We start from the raw sequence: 18,672 nt of genomic DNA on the forward strand, positions 1-18,672 counted from the left end.
GCCCCAAGTTCCTCTCCCAACATTATGCATCTGGCCTCCAGGATGAACTTGAAATGATTTTTTTAAAAAACCTAAAGAAGACATGGACACACATCTGCTTCAAATTGCCAGGACTTTCCAACACCTAGAAAAGATCATCTTGGGCCATGATGCCAAGTGCCACCTGTCACTGAGACTCATCTCTGCCCACTTGCCCCACAGACACCATTCCTCGGGCCACCCAAGCACCTGAGTGCACTGAGCTCCCTTCCACCCCTGTCCCTTTGAAGGGGCCATTACCTCAGCCTGAAATATCTTTCTCCTTCCCATAGTTTTCTGCTATTAATCCGTCAAGAGTCATCATAGGCACTCGTATCTCCCAGGAAACGCTCCCTTGAGACAGAATTAAGTGTCTCTCTTCTTGCTCCTGTAGGGCCCTCTGCATACTCCACCAGTTAATAATAAGACAAGGTGATGTGTTAAATTTGAAGGCAAAGACTGTTTTATTCATGGAGTGCCACATGCTGAACCCCTGCTCTCATAAAGAGATTAATATAGGGGTTTTCAAACACATGACTAATCAATGTATCTTCCTATTACTTGAATACAAACTTCTCATCCTGATCCTGTTGCCTGTGATGCCCAACATGGTAGCCACCAGCCACCTGTGGCCACTTAAATTTAAATGTATAGAGATTAACTACAGTTTAAAATTCTGTGGCCCTTGGGCAGCCCCGGTGGCTCAGCGGTTTAGTGCCGCCTTCAGCCCGGGGTGTGATCCTGGAGTCCCAGGATCGAGTCCCATGTCAGGCTCTCTGCATGGAGCCTGCTTCTCCCTCTGCCTGTGTCTCTGCCCCCGCCCCCGTCATGAATAAATAAAATCTTTAAAAAAAGAAAATGCACTTATAAATAAATAAAATAATATAAAATAAAATTCCATGGCCTATTCCAAGTGCCCGACAGCCACATGCAGCTATTGCTAGAATGGACAGCACAGACATACAGTATTTCCAACAGCACAGAAGGTTCTCTTGGATGGTGCCGCTGTAGACTCTTCCTACGACATACCCAGCACACTTGTCTGTCTCTCCCACCAGACTGAGACTCTTGAGCACTTCTGTGTCCCATGACATCTGCTCTGCATTGGGCCCCAGGCGATAGCTGGTCAAAGTCTATTATATGCATAAGTAAAATCTCTCCTGCATAGTGTCTGCTGTGTCCCATCTGGCACATGCTGCTCATTTTCTCTGCTGCCACTCCCACCTGACAGAGCCAAACTCCACAGCCTCCCAGGCCCTACCTGAGGACCCTTTTCTCATGAGCTCTCCTGCCCCGCCTTTCATGGTGGTTGTTTCCATCTGAAAGCTGGTGGGTTGTAGGGCCCAGCATCTCCTTCCATTTGTTCTGTGTGCCCCAGTTCCGAGCAGACCAGCAGAGGGCTCTACTCTGCAGGGACGAGTCCATCTCCTTGCACTGTTGCATGATCCTAAGCAAGTTGGAACCTGGTTACTGTTGATATTTATCCCAGGGATCACAGAAATAGTAAGATGCGCCTTGGAAGAAGATGGAAGTTTCCAACATTTAAAATATGGATGTTCTGGGGATGCCCAGGGCAGGTGGGGTACATGATCGCTGCCTGTGTATGAGGCTGAGATCTGGTGCCCACTCAGAAGCCCTCATGCAAGCGGGTCAGAAGAATCTCCAGCCCCCGGGCTCCTGCCACCCGGAGCAGAACATGATTCTGTTCAGGCTCCGCCCTGTCTGATGTGCCTCTGAGGACTTCTGGGGCCAAGTGCTGACAGGTAGGCTACCTATGTCCCCGCTGGCCTGGTCCTAACACTGTGCCCTTTCCTGTCATGCCGCCAATGCTACCTCACTCACAAATATCGGCCTGGAGAGGGTGTAACTGCCTAGGTACGTGTGCACCGCCCAGCCTCAGAGGGCCCAACAGAGGGGTGGGGGGCTTATTTCTCTGTTCTGGGAACACCTGGTTCCAGAGATAGCAGAAGTGATGACTTCGGTTCCAAAAAACACATAAACTGCCTTCGTCGCAGTGGTGCTAGTGGCTTGTGTTTCAGGCTGTTTTGTGTAAGTAGCTTTGGCAGGTGTCCATCACTCACAACTGGAAGAGGGTGAGCCACCACTAGAGCAATGGTCATGAGGGGAAGAAGAGTAAAAGTCCACAGGCAGGAAGAAACGGGTGCATTCAGGGAGCTGCACACCTTCCACCTGGCTCATCCACCTGGGGAGCTGGCGTGGAGGGAGTGGGCAGCGGAGGCGGCCATGCACAGATACCACAGGATGGCCATCCTGTGCCTCGCCTGGGACGGTGGCAGCGCCAGTCTCAGAGCCCCCCCCCCCAAACAGTGCTATCAGCTCCGCAGTGACCCAATCCAAGAGGGGTGCCCTTGAGCGTTGACGGGTTTCACCTGGGCTGGCGCCAAGCCAAGTCACAGGAGCTTGTGCTGCAGGTGCTAATGTGCAGAATGGAGGAAGGCAAGGCCAATCCTTAAGAAACCAAGTCCCTGGGGCATGTCAGTATCTCAAATTCCCTTCACAATGAATGCAAAGGAAGCTCACAGACTCACAAAGGCAGAGCCATTTCGTGAAGGAAGAAGAGCACAGTCCAACGTTTGGGAGGTTAGTGGAATTTCACAGTGCAGAGGGAGGAAAAGGCACGTGGCTGTCAACCTGGGGGAATGGCCCCTAGAGCTGGAAGCCCACAGTGAAGCTTTGGATTATTTGTCTTCCTGGAGCATTTTACTGAAGCCAGATGAGGGCATTTGGGGTGCATTAACTTAAAGAGGTTTGCAAAGTGCCTTCTTAGCGCCGTATCAATATGTCCTCGTAAAAACACTCCCTAAATGACAAATGTTCCCCCATCCCTTTAAAGGCGATGCCTTATGTTCGTGGCAGACATGAAACAAAAATCTGATTTCCCCAAAATGGAACTCGGGCGTCCAGCTGATGGTATTCGTGCCAGTTGCTCCGCCCCGCCTCTCACATCACGTTTCCTCACTGCGTCCAGCCCTGGGCTGAGCCCCTTCGCCAGGTTAGAGCAGCTCGTGGGCTCTCCCTTCTGCAACTCCCCTTTGCACGTGCTCTCGGATTCTTCCCTTGTCTCGTCGACCCTGTGGCTCCATCTCCCAGTCCTGGAGCCTCCCCTGGGCTGTCTGACGCGACTGCCGCTTGCCCTATCCTCTGGCAGCCTTTCAAACCAACCTTGTCCAGGGCCTGGACGGGTGCTCTCTGCAGCTGCCCTGGCCACCAGCCTCCGAGGCGGCTCCACCTCTGGTCAGGACGCATCCGCTGCGAGATTCTTTACTGTCTGGGCCACTGGGTGTGATCCGGAGATGGCTCCAAGCCCTTGGGTTTATTTTCCTACTATATGGCTGATTTAGCTCATCTTGGGTCTGCAGACAAGTGACACCATGTCTATGCTGACGCTCTCTGCCTCTTCTGACTTGGGAGTCTGCAAACTGCTTCCCACGTGCTAACCCTGCCCGTTGACCTCATGAATGAAGCATTGCTGGAACACAGCCACACCTGTTCATTGTCCACAGCTGCCCTTGTGCCACCCCCACAGGGTGCGGTGCATGTGACAGACTGTCACCCGCAAAGCTGAAACCGTTCATGATCTGGCTCTTCCAGACAAGTCTGCCAGTGTCTGGACTGGACTAGTGATCTGGAAGTCACCTTTACCTACAGCTCTACTAGTTCTGATGATTTTCTATTTCACATAGCAGAGAGGTGCTGACATTTTATAAATTATTAAAGAAACGTGTATCTTCCACCAGGTCACAACGTTCTGCCCACATTCCAAACACGTATGCGTGCTCTATTTCAAACACAAGGGGTTCCAAAGGGAATATGACAGGCCCTTGCAACTGAAGGTCTCTGACCCAGTGACAAGACCAGATGTATGCAGAAATTACTTTGGTGAGGACACTTCGTGTACAATTCCTACTGCATGGAGCAAAGAGGATGGAACCGCTGAGCTATCCTATCCCCAATCTCCAAAACTCACCCTGCAGGGAACTCGGCACCTGTGCTGGCCATCCATCAGCAGGGAAGGGTGATTGTCATCCATCAGCAAGGAAGGGTGACTAGGAGTTTTCCAGCCGTGGAAAGGAACAGGGACAGGAAACAACCATGCACACCAAGGTGTGGAGGCCAGACAGAGCACGAGATGCTGGAGAAAAAGCCAGGAGTTCAGGTGGCTGAGGTGCAGGGCCCATGGAATGAGGCTTCGGATGGAGCAGCTGCCCCGAGGGGTGCCATGCCACAAGCCAGGCCACAAACATGGATCTTGAGTCCCAGCCGACAGCTGAAATCTTGGGAAAGCATCTTGGGAAAGCAAACCTGTGGCAGGAAACATTCCCCGAGGTGTACACTTACTCATTTGACAGACCGGACAAGAAGTGTGGCAAGGCAGTGCTGCTTTTAATGTCTCGTGACATTTTACATTTCTTTCTTTCCCAGATAAACTCTTCCCTTTTATTTATTGTCCCCAAACACGGATTTTATCCACTGCCTGGGAAGAAACTGGAAACCCCGAGGGAGATCTGGCTGTTGCTTTTTGAAAGGACACATCTTAAAAATAACCTCATTTCTTTTAAATTGGTCACAGCATGAAATGAGGTGTCTGGGAAGGAGACAATGAATAATGTAGAAATGCCAGCGACTTTGGGGGTGCCCTTTGAGGAGGCTGTTCCTGAGTTTTCTCCTTCTTCATGTTTGGCCTTGGGAATGCATCATTTATGTCCTCATTTCCATCCTGGACTGCTTGTTAGGGGAAATAATGAATAAATAGAATGGCACGCAGAGGCAGACAAGACCAATTCTGAGTCACAGCCTCACAGAGGCACAGGGTTAGATCCTGGAGGTGCTAGGAGTGATCAGGACACGTATTTCTCCTACCCTCCTCTGGCCCCCGAAGGCCCATGCCCCAAGCCTTGTCTTTCAGAAGCTCAGATTCCAGTGGAAAAGAAATTAAAAACAGACAATTTTGTTTGAGGTGCAGTAAATGCTTCAAAAACCATGCACAAAAGGTGTCCTAGAAGCCTGTCATAGTGACATCAAACAGATTAAGGGATTAGGGTGGCTTTCAGGAAGAGGGGACAAAAATAGAGGCTCTCTCCCTTAAAAGCTTCCAGCACAGTAGCTGTCCAGCAGAGGGGAGAGGCAAGAGTGGGTCCCCCCTGGAGGTTCCAGAGGGAGCCCAGGCCTGCTGACACCTTGATTTCAGATTTGGGACCTCCAGGACTGTGAGGTGGTGTGTGTCTACGGGGGGTCTGAGACACCCAGTTTGTAGTGTTTTGTCACAGCAGCTACAGAAAATTAGTACTGTCAGAGATAGGCTGACTTCTTAACCTGGGTGTGATGTCAAGTCACCAGAGGAGTTCACGGGAGCCAGAGAAGGACAGCCCCTCCTCCTGACACATATTCCACCTCCCAAATACAGCCGCTGCCTCAGACTGATGCAATCAAGTGAGAAATCCTGCCATAAACACATCTACTTTAGGTGCTAACATTCAGTGTGGAATTCTTATATTTAAAGCAAATAAGGTGGGCTTTAAGAATTCAGTGTTTCCCAAACTTTTTAGCCATGAACGTTTGTTTGCACAAGCAGAAATTTTTAAAGGACAGGTGGAAGATCTCCATGTGTGGTTTCCCTTGAGGTCTGTGTGAGCAAAGGCCCAATCTCATTTCAAAGGGGCTGTAAAGCTGACAGTTAAATATATATACATATTACTGACGTTAAAAGAATTAGATTAAATTAGATTATTCATAACTGTATTTTTAAGTGAAACTTTATATTCTATCAGTCACCAGATTTTGTTTGAGCTCCATGAATGTGAGAAGAGGCCAGTCCTGGAGCAATGAAGACTAGGAAACATGCCAAGAGCTGATGATTCAGAACAATCAGATGTGCTCAGACTTTTCAATGTCGAGCTAGAATTGTGTCATTAAAGGAAATATGGGCTACCCTCATCCCTAAAAGCAAGGCTGTCAGAACTCCTTTTCCAAAGATGGACACAGATTTTTCCCTTCTCTTTCCAGCCTGGCGTCACTGAAGTTTGCATCTTGCCTTTAAGTGAGCTGGGTCAACCAGAGATTTTTCATCAGTTTTTCCCTAGATGTCTATCTGTTCTTGAAGCATTTTGATGCATGCCTCCTTGAGAAGGCCCTTCTTTGTGAATGCCAGTGTTTGGAAGGCAACTAACCTTGAGTAACACTGACCCAGACAGTGAAACGGGTACCAGACACGCCACCAGGTCTTCCCGGAACACTCTAGGTTCATCGGTTCCTGAACAGTGAGTGGGTGGCAGACTCAGTTGCTCATGCACACATGCCGACACTCCACTGTTTGATGTAGTAGGGTTGACCATCAAGCATTTTACGGTACAAGATACCTTTCCAGGGCTTTCACTGACTCCATGAGCCAATTCCAGGGTATTTTGATCCCAAAGATCTCTGAGTTTGTAGAAAACTCTCCAAAGACTCTCTGAGTAAAATGCTGACTCTGTTTGTTTCATTTTGGGGAGAGAAGAGTGTGCCACTTGAGCTTCAAAATCACAGCAAGTGAGGAGACAGCTGATACACTCGGTGGCCAACTGCCTGGTTTTGGGAGCCTGAAGGGACTTCGGAATGTCTTAAATGAAAACATCCACTTCATTACATTGTCGACATAATTGCTAATAGAGAGTTAGGTCATTAAAAGTGAGGCATTTATGCTGAAGCTTTTGAGAAACGCTCTGAGGAATGGTTTAAGACCTTTGTTCACAGAATGTTTGTTGTCTTTAAGATCGCTGTAGTCAAATCCATAGCTGGTCATTTCCATTCTGTTTCCTACACTTTTCCACTCTGGCTCCCGAGGCCATGCCTGCCAGGGATTCCTGTTAGGAATTCTCAGGCTGAACTACCTGTTTACATTCTCCCTTGGCCTCCCAGCTGTCTCAGCAGTGATTCTTGCATGACTTCTACTTGGACTTGTTCTGACCACTGTACTGAGCACTCACCATGTATATTTCAAGTTCTTGATCATAAAAGGGCCTCCAAGAGAAGTAATTTTCTCAACAACTCTTTCCTACCTTAATTTTAAGGCAGTGCCTGGACCTAGAGGAGATCCACGAGCAATCCCGGTAAGGAGTCTGTGTTCTGTGTTGAGATGACAGCCCTTGGAGTTAATCTAGGCATCAGACTGCACTCCCTCATCAACCACCTTCTTGGGTGGGGGGCCTGACTTAGGATGTCTTGTTTCACACTCATGTTTCCTCCAGGCATGCCACGTAGGGGTGAAGGAGCACAGAGGGAAATGGTGATTAACTCTGGCACCACTAGCCCATCAGTTCAACTGTCATAACCAGATCACTCAATTAACCCACCTTTCAGGATTACAGGTAAGTGTCAAGTACACAAAATTATGGCTAATATTCAGTGCATATATGATCACAGGGGAGGGGGGAGGGATGGTTCCATGTTCCCTCCTTCTCCATACCTCTTGCTTCCCTCTGTTTGCCCTAAAGGTATGCCAGCTGCCTGCCCTTCCTTTCCAGAACAATGGCATCTTGCAATAAGGACCTCATACCATTGCAATTATTCATGGCATGCCAGGTGATATTCCAAGTGTTTCTCATGTATTAACTCAAACTTTACAACAAATTGGTGAGGAAGATATGATAACTACTTTGCCTAGTCTTATAAATAAACTGAAGTCCAAAAGCAGGCAAGTGACTTATGGGGGTTAAACGATGAGTAAATGGTGGATAAAGTCACTACTGAAGCTCCAGCAGTCTGAGTCCAGGAAGGTGCACCTGCCCACCATGCTACCTTGCCTACCATGAAGACACTGAAAGTGGGGGGCACCCACCGGCCACCTAACAAGAAAACGCAGCTCCTACAGGCAGTGATGATTGTGAGGTGTGTCCTTGACTGAATTCTACATGTGAAGCTTTTGTAAATGGTTCCATCAGCTCTTACGCAGCCACACTGGTATCTGCATCTACGGAATAACTGGGCTGTGACTTGAGAAGAGCTCATGTCATACCAACATACTTTTTCATGTGAACTTATATAAACAAGTACATATTTTAAAGGTGCAGTTGCTTTAAGGAAGGAGCCAAGTTCCACTGGCTCTGTCTCCTGTTCCTCCCCCATCCCCCACCACACCCCTGTGGCTCTCATTAGAAACCCTAGGACTCAGGGAAGGCACAATTGGAAAATGATGTCTCCAAACTAAAGCCTGGGGTCTGGCTTCTATGAGCTAGTCAAGGTGGGCATTCACCAGCTGACACAGCACTCAAGGGAGACACTTGATCTTCCTGGCTGAACTCCATCTGCTCCCCATGCTCGCCTGTACCCTGCTTCTGTTTGCCAAGCTGAGCTCTGATGTCTTATCTGGGAGGTTTCCCTCTCTTGACTCCTGCCAAAGACCCAGTGACCTCATTCCTTGTCCTGGGCAATCTGCGTGTCTCCAACAATAAGCAGGTTACTGTGCTCCCACATGAGAGGCTGAGTGTGGAGGTACCGGGATCATCCCCGTGCCCCTAAAATCACGAGTCATCTCTGACTCCTCAGACACGCAAAGGGAGGGAAGGTGGACCTGCTGAGTGGAACCCCTGCCTGGGCTGCTTCTCTGGTGAATGGCAGCTCTGTGGGCATCCAAGGCTCACTGAGTCTTCTCAGGTGTGGAGAGCCGGGTGGGGGGATGTGCAGTGGCTTTTCATGTTCACCACAGACCCTTCTCTCTCCCTGCACTTGAGCTGGAGGCTGAACTTTGAAACTTTGGTGCATTAATTCATATTCCTATTCCCTAAGTAACGATAGCAGAAAATGGGCTTTTGTGAGTCTCTGGCCGTAAGCGTTCTGAGGCACTTTGACTAATTCAATGCAGTGATCAGAGCTGGCCATGCATCTCTTTATTATCTGTTGCATTATCTTTATCTAATTGCACGCACTTTGGTGTCATCCAACAACTCTAGAACTCTACATGCTTATTAGCATGCCTTTGGGTGAAGGATGTAGCCTTCCTGCAGGTTTCTAATCACCCCTTCAAAGTGTGCCCACAACACAGACTATATGCCAAGGGGACAGCTGGTATGCCTTCCTCAGTGTTGTTAAACAGCTCAGCCCAGTTTGGTGTGGATACAAGAGCGCTCACAATGCATATCTGCATTCCAACCCTGCCTGGAAAGAGAAATGAAAGTTGTAAATCTTCATTTTGCACAATATATTTACAGAGACTTGACTCAGAGGGTGTCAGTGAAGCCTTGAGTGAGCCACAGGAGGGGCGTGCCACCGGGCCACTGGCCGGGGCACTGGGCAGAACAGACCTGAGTCGGGATTACACAGGGGTTGTGGTCTCCTGTCTTAGCCCTCTCCTAAATGGCAGGTAACTCCTACTGTATTATAGAAATGGGCATTATAGGTAGCTAAAGTCCGAGGCAGTTTCCACCAGATTACAGAATGCAGAAACAGTTTTTCTAGAGCAACAGAGCATTTTGGTCAGGGAACTTAAGTGTTGCTCTAATGACACACAGTTCAAAAATACTCTGATTTGACTCTCTACCTGCTAGGTAGAGAGATGGTCACAGTACCATGGAAAAAGTTGCTGTGGTCTTTTTCTTTCATTTAAATTGATAATTAGATAATACAGATTTCTAATCAAAAACAACTTACCACATTCTTATATTTATAGAACTCTCTTCTTAATGATCCACATCTTCCCTAATGGGACTGTCTTTGCTACTACTTTTGCTGATAACAACACAAAAAAAAATACTCAGCAAAAATAGTCACACATAGAAAATTTATATTTAACTCATACTTTTTAAAAATTTCAGAAAAAATATTACAAATGCTAACTATTGACATTTTAAGCAGGTCCTCCCAAAGTAAATCCTACTGTTTCGCTAAAAACTGTTTTATCTTCTCAACATAGACTTATGTTGGACCATCAGGAAGAACATGTTCAGAATCAAACAATACATGAAATCCCAAAAAGGAGAGGATTTATTTTCAGACAGTTGTAAGCAGCCGCATACAATGTTCAGGGCACTGATTCTAGAATCTTTCAATTTCAAAAGAAATTTTGAGAACTAAAGTTAAAGGAACTTGATTATTCAGACAGAAGCAAAGAGAGACTTTTCAGGTAGGATGCTATTCACTCACTCATTGTTCGACAAATATTCACGGAGAACCATGGATGTACCTACCAGGCCCTGTGCCAGGTGCCTGGATGCATCAGAGAACAAATCAGCCAAAGATCCTTATACTAGTTCAGCCAGTATTCCTATGGGGGTGGCGAGGAGGGACAATAATAAAACAGGCCTAAAAAGAAAATTACTCATACAACACGCTGGAAGGTGAGTTGGGACTATCAGGAGTGATGAGAAGGGTGAACTACAATCTTAAATAGATTGGGCAATGTAGATGTCACTGAGAAAGTAACACTGCAGCAAAGCCTTGAAGGACACCTGGGGAGAACATTCCAGCAGATGGAGGGGCCAGCATGGAGGCCCACAGGGTGAGAAGGGGGAGGCACATCATCGTGGGACCTTTTCTATGTAGGAATCCTTGGTTTTACTCCCAGAGACGTGAAGAGCCCTTGCATGCTTCCCAGCACAGCAGGGGCCAGGCGGCCCTCATGTGGGCAGGGGACAGTAATGGACTTGGCTGGCCGGCCATGAGCTGGATGGGAAATAGGAAGCAGATCTCGGATGATGATGGGAAAACCTTTCCCAGGAGTCCATTAAAGTAAGTAAAATGGTGTAAAAGGAAATGGTAGACACTGAAGGCCAGAAATGACTGCTCTCGTGCTTCAGAGACACTATGATCAACCCCAAGAGCAATAAAAGGCTTTAAGAGCAAGACTGCTTTCTTCTCAGCTATGGCAAAATAAAGACCTGTTGGAGCAGAAGCAGCGCAGTGAGAAAGATCATGGGGAGGCAGGGGCAGGGACATCGGGATTCTGTTCAGGTGCTCTCCTTGTACCTGTGGAAACAAAAGCCCTGCTGATTGATATGATCCCGTCAGAGCCACAGGACAGCCAAGAGGAAGTGCAGCAGTGATTGAGTATTCAGTGAGGCCAGCAGCCCAACGAGGAAGCCAGATGCCCCTGCTCATCACAGCCTGCTCCCGTTTCCATGGTAACAGCACCCCTGTCTCTCATGATGTCCCCCTCTGCCTTTAAGAGATAACCAGTCATTTGGGGGATGAATTTGAGAGGAACTAAAAATCTAGAAAAAAAGGACGAGAAATCCATGGCATGTTTCCACATACAAACCGGAGATTAACTGGTCATAGGCAGGATGCTAATTGGGGAGAAAGAGTACGAGCTAGATGTTTTTGCTGACATTTCCTATTTTTCGGATGAAGACACTCTTTAGTTTCCACAGTGCAATTAACCTCACCCTGAATCCACTAAGAAGGAAGAGCACAGCATACATCAAGGATAGACTCAGGGCTGAGGCTGCTTTCTACACCGGGAACCTTCCAAGTCTCCCCATATGAGCCCTGACTTCTCTGACTTGAAGGGTTTCCCATCAAAGGCCCACAGCCTTGGCTCAGAGGCTCACCCTTAGCAACAGCCTACAGGCCAACATTGGCTTCTGCCCTGGCTATCTAGGGACCTACCTATCCACCCCTCCTCCTACCCTCCCTGCACCCCCGGCCCCTATGCACCATGAGCCAGTGCAACTGTGTTTCAGGTAACTGGTCCCCTTGCCCCCAAAATAAAGTAAGTGACAGGAGAGGTAGACTCATGCCCTCCAACATCTGATTCCCCCAAAGAAATCTCTAGCTGAAGATCGTTGAGAACTAAGTAGCTGTGAGATACAAGAAGGCAGAGTGAAACTATCTATGCAAGTTTAGCAAGCATTAGCCAGGCCCAAGCTGATGATGAAGCCCAGACACAATGAAGGGCAACTCATCCACATTAACATTCATTCCTCTGTACTCATCAGCTCCAGTGAGGTTATGCTGTAGTAACATCATCTCAGTGATTTACAAACCAAAGTTTGTATCTTTCCCATTGAACAGCTGCTATCTGAAATATTGTTTGTTTCCATGGCAAAAGGAAGAGGAGTGTACAACAACTCCCGTGCTGGCTCTTAAAGCTTCCACTTACAAGTGCTACATGCACTGCCACTCCCGTTTCATTAGCTAAAGTAAAGCACAGGCACACTGTACTCTAAAGGGGCAGAGGAGCACAATCCCCACAGGGCTGTCCACAGGACCTGGAAGTATCTGCAGAGCTGCATTGGCGACCCCTACGCCTACCTACGTGAGAAGCCAGCCCTCTTCCAACACTTAGCTTGAGTGCCAGTTTGAGAAAACCTAAACCAACGTGACTTCTCTGCTCCACTCCTCCACTTTCCTGCCAGTGGCGTCTCCCATCTATGCTTCCACCAAACCCCTCATCCTCATGTAAGCTGTACTTGAGCTTTACTCCTTCTGGGTTGTCATTGTTGTCAGTGTGCGCTGGAGTAGGAGGGAACCCAAGTATAGAGCTCCAAACAGGTGCACTCACTTGAGATTCAGCAGATCACCTGAAGAACACTTCCCTCATGCTTGGCAATAGAGAGCAGACACTTGCAAATGGGAAAAAAATAGGTTGTGCATGAGAAGGAAGACCTAAGAGCTCATCTGGGAAAGTAGCTAGGTACTCTATAATGTAGCCCAAGCGTCCTAGGAAATTACAGCAATCTCCCTCAGGAAGATTCCTGAGAAGACCTGTAATGGTGGGTGGAGAGGGAAGCCATCCTTGAGGCAAGAACAAAATGAGAAGGAAGGAAGGGGACCTCATGGCTTTGTCTACTGCAGAAATGTGAAGGCAGCTCTGTCTTTCCTCAGGAGCTATGGAGATGAGTATCAGTGAGCAGAGGCTACAGGGAAGCACAGGTCAGGAAATGCATTTCCAAAAGAAACAAGAGTGTGGCATGAACACAGGGAAGTAAAAGAAAGCAAGAAAGTCTGCAACTATGAAGCTCATGCTTAGTCTCTGGGATCAGGTGCTTAAAGAGAAGGATAGATTAAAACATAAAAAGAAAGAAAAGAAAGGTGCCAGTGCAATCTAGGAAAGAGAAATCCCCCAATATCCTTCCTGTTTAATCTTCCAACATAAGACACAGCCTGGCCCACCTTACTACAATCTGGTTGATCCAACTTTATCAACTTTTCCATTGAAGCCAAACCTTATTTAGTACAGTCAATGACAAACTGTCTATATGCCAAGCCCTTATATAACTGCACAGTGACTGAAACTGGGGCAAAAGTATTGACTGGCTCTAAGGACTGCCAAAGATCCAAAATTTGAACAATGCCTATGCATACACAAAATGCTTAGTACATAGAGTGACTCAACACAAGTGTTACATTGTGGCCACAGTTGACCGGGACCTTAAATGAAGGATGTAGAAGATCCCTGGATTCCCATCATGTACATTTCTCTAAACATGTTGAACCAATGCCAGATAGCTACGGAGCCTCTTGATTCTAATTCCTAAAAGATAGGGTTCCTCTGCCTTCCTTTACCATTTTTTTTCTGCTATCACTTCATATAGAAACCTGCTACAGCATATCAGTTATTCCTCCTACCCATTTGCTCTGTTACAAGCTGAATATGGTTAAATACACTCACTTTTTTGTTTTGAAATTGGTATTTTGTATCATTTTAAATTTTGTTTTTTATATAAATCAGATGATTTCTCACATTAAAAAATGGAAAAATGTATCTCTAGTAATTGGAGCTGTTCACCCTGGGGTGGGCTCCCTTGTGGGGCTGTGAACACCTGTAACTCTAAAAAAGTGTCACAAAGAGATGAGATAACTTCACCTCTCATGACTTTTATAGAGGTTTCTCATATTTTTTATAAATATATTTTTTAAATTTTTCTTTATTTATGATAGTCACACAGAGAGAGAGAGGCAGAGACATAGGCAGAGGGAGAAGCAGGCTCCATGCACCAGGAGCCCGACGTCGGATTCGATCCCGGGTCTCCAGGATCGCGCTCTGGGCCAAAGGCAGGCACCAAACCGCTGCGCCACCCAGGGATCCCGGTTTCTCATATTTTTTAAAAGATTTCATTTATTTATCCATGAGAGACACACAGAGAGAGAGGCAGAGACATTGGCAGAGGGAGCAGCAGGCTCCATGCAGGAAGCCCAACGTGGGGCTCAATCCCAGGACTCCGGTATCATGCCCTGAGCCAAAGGCAAATGCTCAACCACTGAGCCACCCAGGTGTCCCATATTTATTTGTTTTTATTTTTTAATGGGATTTTGCACAAGGCATATGAAAGATCTGAATAAAGTTTAAAAAATTGAGTGTACTGGGGAAAATGATTAGGGGAACTGGATGTTGGTATTTTCCTACCTTTAATTTCGGCTGTACCCCATCTCCTTATTTGTGGTTCTTCCCATGCACTGCTCACTTATTCCGTTCCTGCCCCCTCTCCTGCTGGCTGATGCCCCCTTAGATACATCAATGTACAATGTATCAAGTATGATAATCAAGTATACAATTATATAAACATATTAAGGGCCACACAACAACTATCCCATTGTTCCATGAACGCTGCTGTATGAATTCCAATAGTTCTGTCTTTAAAATAAATCTTCCCAAACAGTAAATAACAGGAGTAGAAAAAATTGATTGGTCTTCTCAACTCCATATTGGGGAACATGCCCATGTCCCCCATTTCACTTTTTTATTTTTATATAAGCACGGTAAGACTGACCCCAAATTATCTAAGGTACAAGCTGATATCAAATGAAACCCGAGCACTATAGGAAGTTTACACAGTGACTTTCACAATGAACTGTGATGACCTAGAAAATCCTTAAGTTCCTTCAGAATTTAAAAAAAAAAAAAAAAAGTGTGTGTGAGAGTGTGTTTCACTATCAGGCAAATTGCTGGGATGATGTTAATGCCTTCAAGTTGTTTATCTACAAATGCAGGATAAGTGTAAGGCAGTTTGTCATTTTTCAAACTAATCCCTGTTTTAGGCCCCAAGAATGTTGGATCTGTAGTCACAGGAGATGCCCTCCTCCCAGCCTCTCTATGGGGTTCTGATCACTGCCTTGTGCTCATGTGCAGCATCTGTCCCCAGAGCCTACTGCTTGTGCCCCTGCCACCCACGATGCTCGGACTGGGAAGCTGGGTTTTCACCACCTGGAATTCTACCATCTGGACATACAGGCCTTCCTCTCTTCTAGTCTTCTTGTAAAGTTACATCTGTATCTATATATCTTTCTCACTCATGGGGCAAAACTGAACATGTCCTGTGCTCCTGGGCAAACAGCAAGAAAGACATGGAGGAAAAAAATAAAACCATTGGGGAAACAAAGTCAGGGCAAAATCTTATACTACTGTGGCAAAATGGTTTGTTTTTCCCTTTGGCAATTAGCACATCCATTTGGAACCAAATTAATTTAGACTGTTAGATTTCATCTTGGTCATACTTTTTAAACTCAGTGATATAATTAAGTTAATTCCTCCACTCAATTATGATACCGCAGAGTATACTAAAAACACAGGAGAGAATGGAAGGCTGGGTTTCTCTGAGGTCCAGAGAACACAAGTGACTTGCCAAATATTATTCACATAATTACTTGTAGTCTTCTCATTTGTAAAATTAGAGATTATCAAATTTTAAAATGTTCTATTTCAGATAATTTCACAATGCTAGATCACTCTAAAGATAAATGTCCCAAAAGTCATTAACCAAAAAGGCTGAGTGGTTCCCTCTCTCTCTCTCTCTCTCTCTCAACATGTACATAAAATCAATCCCACATGCTTAAAATGAAAGCAAATCATAATATGGCACATAGGCACTCAGTGCCCTTAACACTAAATTTATTAAGCAGAATTTAATTTTGAAAGGATTACCGTACATATTATTTTTATAGGCAATGCTCTATGAAAGGGATCAATATTGTATATTGCAGAGAAGGATTCTGCATGCAGTTGATAAATGCATTGTTATCGTCAGAGTAATTAAAAGGAACGGGGTTATATACAATCAGCATGTACATCTTACTCAGCAACTCCTGCCAGTTGCTTGCAAAAATTAAACTCATTAATCATTCTGACGCTACAGAAGAAAAAGCTTTATGTACAGAATTGAAAAGCTCTATTTTATGAAGAAAAAATGTCCAAAGCCAACATCTAGAGAAAATCCTGTCTACACAGTGACATTAGAATATTAATCTCATATAGGAAAGTGAGTTGATTCCATTGTCAAAAATATAAATTAATATTATGTTATTCTAACGCTTCAGACCTCCTTAAATCTACAGGTAACATATACAAGTAAATTATTTAAAAGTGTGTGTCGACAGCACACACATACACACAGACAGACACACAAAGCATGCCATATGAAGTAGGCTTCCGTGCCCAGTTCAGAATGTCTTACTGCTACACAAAACTCAAATCCACTGAGAAAACATATGTTCACTTTCCACAAACAACTTGGGCTTTAAGCAAACACATATTTTTTTGACTGGCTCTAGAGACCAAAGGCTTGTTAACACTCTGATATTTGTTTGGTATCATTCACAGTTGACAACTGACTCATCCAACTGAAGAGTGATTAGGTTTATCCTTATTAATTTTTCAAGCCAACAGATGAGCTCTTTGTTAGTTAGGGTTTTCCTCCCTAGCTAAGGTAGGTATGAAGACAGAATGAGGTATATATAGCAGTGCCTTAAAAAAATACAAGGTGTAATGCAGAGGCAAGGTATTTTTGATGCTATATTTGGCTTCACCCATCGTTCAGCTAGCACTGACTCTGCTTATGTCACTAGTTTTACTTCCTTCAATCTAGACAATTTCCTACTTATGACTACATTCTCTGTGCTGAGACAGTAAGCAAAATTTTATATAGCCTTGCTACAGATGTATTATAATTTTAGCAAATTCTTTATAGATATAGGATTATATTTTTAAAACTTCAGCTATTATTCACTTTACCAAAACATTTACAGAGAGACTGTCTTACATGGTAAACAATTCCTATGCATTTAAAATTTGTTTCAAAGTGCAAGAACTAAACTTTTCAGAACAAGTACTGTATCCAGCAGGGTGCTAGGATATTGATTTATATGTCATTAAACTCATAAGGGGATCTCAAAGCTTATCTAGTGAAATACTTAATGTAACAGAAAAGAAATAAAAATATTGAAAAATGCCATTTGTATATAAATTACATACATTGTATGCCATGCTGAGAGATGGAAGTTATGGTGATACTATCACTACAAATAAAAAGATTAGAAGGAAATGTATCTAGAATAATCAGACATAAAGAGGGGGAATTCTAGGGATATATTCCAGGATCAATCTTGTCACCATCAGAAAAACAATCTAGTATCTAGTTGCTTGACATGTGGAACAAAAGCTTGGAAGAGAGATCAAGATGGTGCTCACCAACGTCTTTTCAATTCTACAATTCTGTAAAACAGAAAAGCAAAATATTTTGAAAAGAAATGCTAGTGGATGTGTATTAGAGGAAAAAAAAGCTACTTAGGCATCTTCTAAAACAGAGGCTGTAAAACATACATGGCTCTCTTTACCTTCATTCTAATTGATCTGAGATCTAATTTATCTTTAGATAGTAAGAAAGGAAAAGAATAGAATAGTGGAAACCAAAATCTTGGGAGTGTACGTTTTCCCACCCTCCCACATTAAGAGTAGGAGGAAATGATGTACCAAAGAACTCAAAGACCAACTTCAGAAAGAAAGAGACAGGGCATGAATTCAAGCAGCACCATGAAAGACATGTGATGCAAAAGTTGGAAGTGTAGGGTGGTGGTCACCAAGAGTAGAAGATGTAACAACAAAGACCAAAGAGACATCACACAGGACATTATATCAAGTTGCTTAGAGAATTCTGGTGACATTTTGTGTGCAGTGTCCACAGTGAGAAGAGTAAGAACCTAAGTCTGCCACCAAGCTAGACAAGGGAAAGAGGATTGTCAATGACACGTAAGCGGAATCCATTGCCAACTACCTGATTGAGAAGTTGGAATGTAAAAGAAAAAAGAAAAACAAGACATTTGCCAGCATTGGCAGTACAGATCAGTGAAGATGGTCTTCATTTCTGTCTGTAGGCACAGAAGAAGAAAGAACTGGTGGAGAAATAAAGATTAAGAGATAACATTAGTACTGCAACAATATATTCACTGAAACTGAATGGATTTCAGTGCTCAGCATGTAATAGCACCCACTTTGTAGCACTATCATTATGAAGAGTGAGATGGGAATCTACCAGTCTCCTCAAATTAAAGCTCCAAATGACCCTGCAATATCCACATAACTGTTCTGTAGGTGAGAATACTAAGCATTGTCAAATCAGTCATGAGAATAATGGGATTAAGTAAGTAGTTGAAAGTTTTAGCCTTTTTCTCAGATATGAGGAAAATAATGTGAAATTAAATATTTAAAAAATTAAAATTGGAGCAGGAGAAAGTAATTAGGGTAAATAAAAATATATGTGGAGCCAAGATTCTTAAAATACTAAAGCTGACAAATGCCGAGAAGAAACTCATAGGACACTGACATCATACCAATGAAAAATCAAGGTGAAGAGAAAGATGGGCTGGTTGAAGAACCACCATCATGCTGAAGATATGGGATGATGAAATTGGCCCTGTCAGGCTGACAGACATCATAAGCAGGGGCTCATT

General features: G+C 44.8%; 1 protein-coding gene and 1 pseudogene across 2 annotated transcripts in view; one reads left to right on the forward strand and one right to left on the reverse strand.

Annotated features, from left to right (window-relative positions):
- DPP6 (dipeptidyl peptidase like 6) overlaps positions 1–18,672 on the reverse strand; it is an 826,517-nt gene that overhangs the window by 664,569 nt on the left and 143,276 nt on the right. The window lies entirely within an intron of this gene.
- On the forward strand, positions 12,936–13,474 carry LOC121489415 (annotated as a pseudogene).

The sequence above is a fragment of the Vulpes lagopus genome, chromosome 4, assembly GCF_018345385.1.
Source record: "Vulpes lagopus strain Blue_001 chromosome 4, ASM1834538v1, whole genome shotgun sequence".
NCBI classification, from domain to species: Eukaryota; Metazoa; Chordata; class Mammalia; order Carnivora; family Canidae; genus Vulpes; species Vulpes lagopus.